Genomic DNA, 9,888 nt, shown 5'->3' on the forward strand with positions numbered 1-9,888 from the left:
AAATTTCTAGTTTAACGGTAAAAACTGTGTTTGTGTCTTACTCATCTCATTGTAATATCTATTAAACGACAAAAAGAAAAGACGCTCAAAATATTTAGTCCTAGGACCTGGTGCACGAAAAAACCTTTCGGTTATCGAGTTGCACACCACTTGGATACCTTTTAACGTCTTGTGAATATTTTATTATCACTTTTTTAGATTTGAGTATAAAAAAACATCGTACACATCCTTTTAGTAGCAAGAGAATTTATCTTATTTTGATCACAACAGCGGTTTCTCGCGACTAAGCCTGCCTGATGAGTCCTAAAAAGGACGAAACCGGTCGTAGGTTGTCTCGAATTCGTTGTTGTTGGTCGTGCGGTGAGTTTCATTGTTTATTATATATTAATTATTTCTAAAGATAACACATTTTTCATAGTACATTGTATAGTACTAAACATTAGGGAGAATTGGGCCTAAAGGACTTCAAAAAAAGCTTTTTAATCTGACAAAACAGAAGTTAATAACCACTAAAATTCATATTGTAATAAATCATAAATAGCTTGTTATTACAAACAACTCTTGGAAAAAGAAAATAGTTTTGAATCTAAAAAAATGTTTATTAGTTTTGTAAAAATTTATTCATTTGATTAGGTAGACCACAAATTCTTTCTACAATATTAGACAAATTCTAAAAAGAATTTGCACTTTTTTTATTGAAAAAATATAAGTCTGATGGTATACCCTTTTCAATGATAAACGTTTTCTAGGCAAAAGCGAGTGTGTTACATCATGTGTAATTTCACCTTCCCAAATATTATATAAATTTTAATTATTATTTCATGAACAACAAAAAAGAGCTGAAAATATTTGGCCCAAAGACCTGATGTACGAAGGAATTTTACGGTTATCGAGTCGCACATCATTTGAATACAGTTTAACGTCATTGTCCAGGATAACTAACCAAAAATTAAACTATCTTGTACACAAATAAAAAATCCTTGGTGGCACGCCATTTTGAGAACACTTACAAGGTTAAAATCTTGACAATAAAAATCATAAAGTGTTGAAAAAACACGAAACTCAAATCCCCAATCAAGTGTCCACCGGCGCAACAACGAAAAAATCTCACCGACAACTCAACCATGTGATATCTGCTACCAGAATGAACAATCAGTTTTCGACAGAGCAAATTATACTACCACTTCAAAAAAACATTTATCTTTATAGACTATATTAACGAAAAACTTTATATGTATAGATATGTAACTAAGTTTTGATTTGAATGATTATTCAATTTTTAATTTCTACATTTTTAGTTATAATAGCCTTAGATAGCAAGGTAATATGTTGATTTTGTTATGATATTGGTCATATCAAATATCGGTCATCCCGATAATCAATCTCTTAGTTTTTAATAAAATATTAATACTTTTGTTTTTTAATTTTAATTGTTTTTCCAAAAAAAAAAGGTTATTACTATTTTTGGAAAAAGTGTATAAAAATTCTTAAGACCTCAGTTTAACTGTGTTGTTTTTTAAAACAAAGAAACATGCATCAGCTAAATAAAGAAAAAACACTGCAAATCGTGTTATTGCTATATTATTTTCTAAATATTAGTTGTAGTAATAATTCTTAAAATAAATAATCATAACAAAACTTTCTTTATGTATAGAAACAAAATAGTAAACAATATTAATTGCTAATGTTCTTTTTAAAAGCGATTTAAAACGAAAAAAAAATGTTGAAATAGAACAACAAAGAAAGTTTGCAAAAGGCTTGCTGCATTGACTGACGTTCGTTTCCCTAAGATTTAAAAAAAAAAAAAAAAACAGACAACAAAATTTGTTTTACGCAAGAAAAGTGTCCTTATGTAACTAATTTTGCCATATTTAGGTGCTAAATTAGTCTCAGTTGAAAGAAGTACACTTTGAAACTAAACTAAGACTAGTAATTATTTATAATTCTGTTCTAAAGCCAAGAGGACTTCTACCAAACAAATACAACATTTTGTGGTTTACACCAGTGGCGTCACGTGATATTTTTTCTAGGTGGTGCAGAAAAAAAAAATCGAGTTGCCGGTGCTCGATTTGCCCTTACTTAAGTTGTTCCTGCTCGACTTGCTTCTGCTCGAGTTTCCTCTGCTCGAGTTGCCTCTGCTCGAGTTGCTTCTGCTCGAGTTGCCTCTGCTCGAGTTGCTTCTGCTCGAATCGCCTCTGCTTGTGTTGTTTCGACTCGAGTTGCCTCTGCTCGATTTGCCTCTGCTCGAGTTGCTTCTGTTCGAATCGCCTTTGCTTGTGTTGCTTCTACTCGAGTTGCCTCTGCTCGAGTTGCTTCTTCTCGAATTGCCTCTGTTTGTGTTGCTAGTGAAGTAGTTTGCGGCAGTGAAGTGAGAAAAATGGTCGTTTTCTAAATTTGAGTTTTATAAGAGATTTTGTTCTAAAAAATAACGAAAACGCTATAGATACTTAATTTTTTCTTACAAAATTTTAAGGTGGTGGCATTGCGGCAGTGCAACACCCCACGCGACGCCCCTGGTTTACACGTAAAATGCTGTTATTAAAATAGGTATACACAGTAGCCAACTAGGTACGCATTGCTGGTAAGGTACGCACTTATTAGCCGAAAAATGCTGTGTTCATAATGAATTTTTATTTTGCTTTAAAATTAAAAACAAACCTTAAAGTAGTCAAAAGTAAATTGTACTCTACTAACTAAAAAAAATAGAACTAAAGGAACATTAAACAATTTATGAAGTTATAAAATGTATATTTAATCCTATATTTTATAAAAAAATGTTAATGTTCATTTATATAAAGAAAATACGAACAGTGCAATTAAAATTTATATACCCCATGATTAAAACATCTAAATAAAAAAGTATTTTTTTAATTCATACAAAATTTAGAGAAAAGAAAATAATGAACAGTGTAGTTAACATTTACTTACCAAATGATTGACACGTAAATGTAAAAATTGAATAAAAACCTAAAACAAAATTTAGGTAATCAAAAATAATAGACAGTGCAATTGACATTTATAAACCCAATGATTAAAACTATACCCAACTGACATTTATATATCCAATGATCATAAATGTAAAAACCTTTTAGAATATCGATTTCAATAAAAAACGAAGGTAGCAATTGGAATTTGTTTAGAACTAGATGCATATGAAAACATTTTTGTTAGTGTAGCTTGTCGTTTAGGTTTAGCTAACACTTTTTGTGCTTTATTTTATAAACTTTATAATCCTAAACTAGCTTTTTTGATCTAATACAATTTAATAAAAGCATAACCAATGTTTTCATATATAACTATTTGATTAAAATTTCTAATTACATATATATAAGAATTACAATTCAAGGAAACACAAGATAGATAAAAAAAAATTGGGTTGATGAAAATTTACATACCTAAATAAATAGTTATATATTAATACATATTTTAAAAGAATACTCAAGACTTCTAAATACTTTCAACAATTTTTTTTTCTTTTTATGATGAAAGCTTTTTTTTTAGGGGATTTGCATTTATAGTCATTTTTAAACTTTTGTGGCTGTTTTTATTAAGCTTTGTGTAGGTAATTAAAGACTAAAATTTCATAGGTACGCACTTCCGATTAAGTACACACTTTTGCGCTGTTTTCAAAATGCGTACCTAGGTTGCAGGTTACTGTAATTCAAACCTACAGGCACTTAAAAATGATTATAAAAATTTTATTGGAAATGTGTTTGGAATTATGTTTATAGTTATCTAAAGTCGGTAAGCACCTTTAGACATTATTTATATCAAAACACTTGGTAATAAATTCAGCTTATGGGAAACGCTGCTGTGATTCAAATTTAGTATATTCGAAGAAAATACTATTTTTTATCTAATTAGGATTTAAGCTATTTTTATCATATTTTTAAGTCAAAGTTATGTAAAAATACTTTTATTATACAGTTTCTTTATCTATTTTAGCTGTTCTCTTGTACTTCGAAATTTGTTCGTGTTTCCTACTTTGTGATTATTTGTTTATTTTGATTGAGTAACATTTTAAATTTTTGACTTTATCAGAAAGCTATAATTATAAGTTTAAATTTTTTTATGTATTATTGAAATTTCACAAAAACTGAAAAAAACTATCAAGATATACTTAGTTAGAAAGAGACACTTTATTTTTACTAACGCTTTATTTTTACTAACTATAGGTAGTGTTGAATATTTTGTTTAATATAAAAAATCTTTTTTCATAATAAAAGTCTTCCTGAATTAAGTTGTGTCAAATTTTTACTTTTTTTTTCATTTAACATTTTAAATAACAACTTAATGAGCATAAAAGAGAAGGCTTTTCGGTCAGTTACCACATTACTTGTCATGAATATCATAATTTATCAAAGCAGTTATAACAAGTTGTAATTTTGATAAATTGATTGTAGTTTTAAAACTGGTGTTTTACTCCGCCATAAAAAAAAAGATTCAACGTTTAAACTATTGAGATTATGATATTATTTATGTGTTCGTGTACAAAAAGATATTCAGAAAAAAGTTTCAATTACCTTGCTTTGTAAATGTTTTAAAAAGTAAAATACTAAACCATAAAATTTTCTTCAATAGTTTTGTAACTTTTAAAAAACATAAACATTTATAATTTAATCTATTATTTCTATAAAAGTATTATATGTTAATACAATACAAATTCAAAAAAAAAGTTTCCGATGGCGTAAAGCAGGGGTCGGCAGGTAGTTGGTGCTCGCGGGCCAAATTTCGAATTTCCAAAGTCTTCGCGGGCCGCAGTTTTAGTTTTAGTGACATTTGAACAATATTTTGGTTTTAGTCAAACTAGAGAAAGTTTTACTTTAAATCACTTTATTAAACTAAATAACTTTTCGCTATACATATAATGACTACTTAAATTAAAATAAATTATTAGAATAAAACTTACATTGACTAATATCCCTAAGTCTTAATAAACTATGTACTTTCTTAAGGACTTAATAAGTTAAACTTAATATTTTTGCAATTTTAATTACAACCTAGCTCTCTATAGAAAACGAGCTTGAAAGACATTTATGGGTACTGTTATACAATTTTTATATTTTTAACCCTTTTTTCATACTTCTAAAAATTTTTTTTTAATATTTTTTTTTGTCTTAAATAGCTTACGCTCTTTAAAAAACTCATTTATTAGCTAACTATAAAAACATACCTATTTGTACTGAGAAAGCTAAAACAAGTATATTAACATAACTAATTCTCGAAAATTTTAATAAAACATCTTATTAGTAATAAACTAGTATGCTTTATGGTTGTCACTTTAAAAAAAAAATATTTAAGTTATATTAAACAATTACAAGTTTGTTAAAAGCTCAAAAAGCTAAAAACTTGCTGATAATCAAGCTTAAATACCTAATTAATTTATCATCATTATAATAAAGTACACAATATTTAAGATGACAAAAAAAAATTATAACAAGTAATTTACATTACAGTCATAAAAACTATTTTGATAATTTGAAGACTTATTCAAAGTGCTTAAAATAAAAGTATGACACACACCTGAGTTTTTAAAAAATTTCTTAAATAGGTTTAGCCTATTCTGAGTTTTTCAAATTTTTAAACATGCCTGTTTGTTTGAAAACACTGTTTAAAATTAAGAAGTAACGAACCTATTAACAGTGAATAATATATATAGCAAAAAATATTATAATTTAGTTTGAATGGACAAATAAGTGTATTAAAAATCTTTAACAAAAGTATAAAAGTTTATTAAGCCAATAATGAAATAGAAAAACTTATTTTTATTGAGCATTATAGCAATTCTTTATCTGAAATAAAAATATTGAATTTAAAAGCGGTAACTATATAACAAACTATAAGAATTAAAAAACGGTAGTTAGGAGTTATTGCGAGAAACAAAAAAAAAACAAATCGTTGTAGTCAGTTGCAACAAAGCTTATGATTATCTTCAGTAACTACTAACTGATCGAAGAAACTGTTAAGGAAAGCTATGAAGGAGCAAAACTAATTACTAAAAAGAATATGCCATTTAGAACTTTATCTTCTTAAGAATTTATGTTGGCGGTAATGAAAGATTTTCGTTTATTATCAATGAAAGTAAGAATTCTGTATAGAGGTGTTTTTACTAACTTTGATATTTTCGAAGAATCTCTAGGTTTAATTCCAATGCAAATCACAACAATACATTTTAAAAGCAAAGGTGCAACGCACCAATATAAAGTTTTTGAAAGTACAATTTTTTTTCCTGCTTTTAGTATAAAATCAAATTAAAAGTAAAAATAACTTTCTTATATAAAGTATCAGTATAAAAAAGATAATGTTAAGCCAATTAAGTGTGCTTTTTAATAAAAAACATTATTATGGTAAGCTTTTTTACTTCATATCGAGATTTCATTACTCTACATGTAAAAATTGTTTAAAATTCCAGGTTTTTCAAAAATGCTCAAATTCAAGCTTTTTCCATATTTTTTAAGCATAAAATTCTAATTCCAAGCTTTTCTGGGATTTAAGTTTTTTGGTGACACTGATTTATTACACTTATATGAATACATTAATGGAAATAATAATTCAAATTATATCAGCTTCAAAATTTAAAATTTAACACATATTATAATTCAAACCAACACTGTGAAATAAACAAAACATAAATCATAAGTTTAATTTGTAACTCTTTAAAGCAAAAAAGCCAGCCTGAGTGACAAAAAACTAGTCTGATATTTTCGTATACAAAAAGTAATTCAAGCCAAAATCTAAAAAAAAGACTAAATTGGCCTGAGATTTGAAATCTTCAAACAGTTTTGAATTTTAGTTTTTTTTATAAACAATGTACAAACTTGATAAATTTACCTACCCTAAATCTAGTTTTTATTAAACAGGTAGTTCCAAAAAACAGCAATTGTGTATACTAGTATGCTTATGCAACGCAAACAAATTAAGTTAATTTACCATAAAACATTGTTTGAAAATTAAAAATGCATGCCTAACAAAAACTATTTTAATTTATGTCATACACACTGTAGACACACTTAGCCATTACATGTAGAAACAATAATCTTAGAAAGTTATCCATAAACTAAACTTACAATTAAGACAAAAGTTATATTGAGTTTATTATTTAACAATTATTTCACGCTAAAGCGATGATCACAAGTAAACAAACTTATATACTAAACTTAATCTAACTTAAGTATAAACATAAGCATGTTTATTCATTGGTGTACATAGAAATTTATTTTAAGTGCAAACAAAACTTTTAAAAAATCAAAATGTATCAAGACTACAATAAAATAAACCTTATTTCTTTCTTTGTTATTTTAAATGTTTTTATGCACACTCAAGTTTAACTTATAGTGAGAAGATATTTATAAAAGAAACTAAGGTATAAAATAAATGTTTCACAAAATACCTAAATTGTAAAGAAATAGTATTTTTGTTAATTACTGTGCATCACTTATGTCAATATGAAAACCATTTGCATTTAATTTATTTACTAAATAGGTTTTATATAAATAACTTACTAAATCTAGGCACTCTTTACACTTTTTTTTCAGATAATAACTTGCTGTTGTAAGAAAAAAGCTGTTATTAAACTGAGAAAAAAAAAACCTTGTTAGACTGCTAATCTGTCTTTTTCACATATTAAGCTATAGCAGTAAAGTCTATTAACTATTTTAAAATTTAATACAGGAACTTAAAACGAAATTTATCAAATTAAACCAGATTACCGAAAAAACTTAACTTAAAAAATATTTTTGCTCAGCGGGCCACATTTACATGCTCGCGGGCCACAAAATTTTCTTTCGCGGGCCACATTCTATTCAAAAAATAAACGTGTTCGCGGGCCGCATTTGGCCCGCGGGCCGCAGTTTGCCGACCCCTGGCGTAAAGCGTATAACTTGCTTTTGTAAGTCATAGACAAAGATCACAGTTGTTAAAAATAATCTAATTTTGAAGCTTTAGGACTCAGGTACATATGAAAAGTTATGCTTTAAAAAAAATGAAAATTAAAAACTGTTTTTTTATAGTAAATAGTTAAAAACCTATAATCTTACTCTGAAGTCATTAGTTTTCTAAAAGGAGCAAACTGAAAACTTAAAAAGTTAAAGTTTTTTGATAAGATACAAATAGTTTTAAATGAAGTTATTCAAATAATGTTTGAAGTTTCACAAGAAATTATTGACTACTTAAGGTAAACTAATATACTTAATTCAATTTTAAACTCGCATTAATAAAAAACAAAAGAAAACAATCAATGAGAAAAAGATAGTTACAATTCCAAAATCTTCTAGCTTTTTAAAGTTGCTGTTTTTATGTTAGCTAAGTACTTTGAGGAAAACTTTATACTTAATTTTTATTTTAAACAATAAAGCATTTACTAACTCATTATCGAACTGGTCTAGAACTATAATAAAGCAAAACAAAAGTTTTAAACTTTATTAAAATAGATTATACAAATTAATTAAAAACAGTATAAGTGTTTGTTATACAACATATATGGTAACATGTTTTACTAAAAATTTATAAAAACTGAGTACGACTAGTTTAGTAACAACTGATGATTTTTATTTCAATCCAGTGGTAATCAGAAATTATAAATTCTTGTAAAGTAAACGGTTTTCTAAAAAATTAATTCCAAGAAAAAGTAAGTTTTATGAAGAATTGGACCTCTAAAAAATATAAACGATAGACATTCATAGTAAAGTAACGCTATCAAAATTAAAAATCTTTATTTTATACTAGCATTTTAAACAAATGTTTTTGTGTAAATTTATCTTTTATAAGTTAGAAAGTTTATATTAAGTGGAAATAAATAAAGTAAAACTAGCTTTTAAAAACTTTTAGTTTATTAAAAAAAAAGTACTATAAATGCAAAGTTCTTAATATTTATAAAGTAGTTGTTTTTTTTTACCTTAAATAATTATTGAAACATTGTTATGACAAAAACAACTACTAAAATAAAAATCGATGTGTTTTATGTAAATTTAACTCGGATTGTTAGTATAAGAAATAAATCAATTAGTGATAATAAATATCAAACTCCATTTTTTTGTTACTTTTTGGTTTTCAACCTAGTGTTTTTCAGTTGCTTAACTACTATATGGAAAACTTTGTACTTGATTATAATTTCAGAAAACAAAAAACAACTCGTTTATAATAAAACAATCTGTAGGGTTTCGAATTAATACAACGCAAAACAAGTTTTGATTTCTTTATACTTTCAACAGGTACAGTACTAATGTTTCATTATACAAATAACAAAACTAAGAAAAGCTGTAGTTTTCTTTTTATGTTAGAATATTTTTGTTATTATCGGTATTTATAAAACTTAGTATTTTTGATATTCACACGAATTTTGTATATAGAATTTAAGCTATGATTACTCAAAGTTAAAGAAGTAAGAAAAAATATGGAAAAATAATGAGTGTCTTATTGTTTATTAAGAAATTGTCTTTGTATTTTGCACAAAAGTTTGTGTCAAAGTTAAAATTATTGCTACAAAATTCAAACAAGTTATTACTAAAAGGAACTCATAAATTTTTGTTAGTTTAAGAATATATTTTTGTATACTAATAACAAAGTATTTTTCCTAATATAAACTATGTGTATTATAACTCAATTTTGATCTATTTCTTTATAGGTGTTTAATGTGTATCTGAGAAACAGTACTATTATTGATTATGATAAATTTATTATCAAATATTTACTGCAAAAAAGCATTTAAGTCATTTTTTAGTTATCATGATATATTAAAGCAATCAATTTTGTATAAAATTACTTTTGATTTAAGAAAAAAATGATAAGCTTCTTTAAGTAAGGAAAGCTCTAATTTATTTTGTGACTACTTAAAAAGTGTATTAATATTTGTTTTGTGTATGTAATTTGGTCTATTTTTGTCTGAAAGGA

The sequence above is a fragment of the Thalia democratica genome, unplaced genomic scaffold (assembly GCF_965202585.1).
Source record: "Thalia democratica unplaced genomic scaffold, ktThaDemo2.hap1.1 HAP1_SCAFFOLD_1415, whole genome shotgun sequence".
Lineage (NCBI taxonomy): Eukaryota > Metazoa > Chordata > Thaliacea > Salpida > Salpidae > Thalia > Thalia democratica.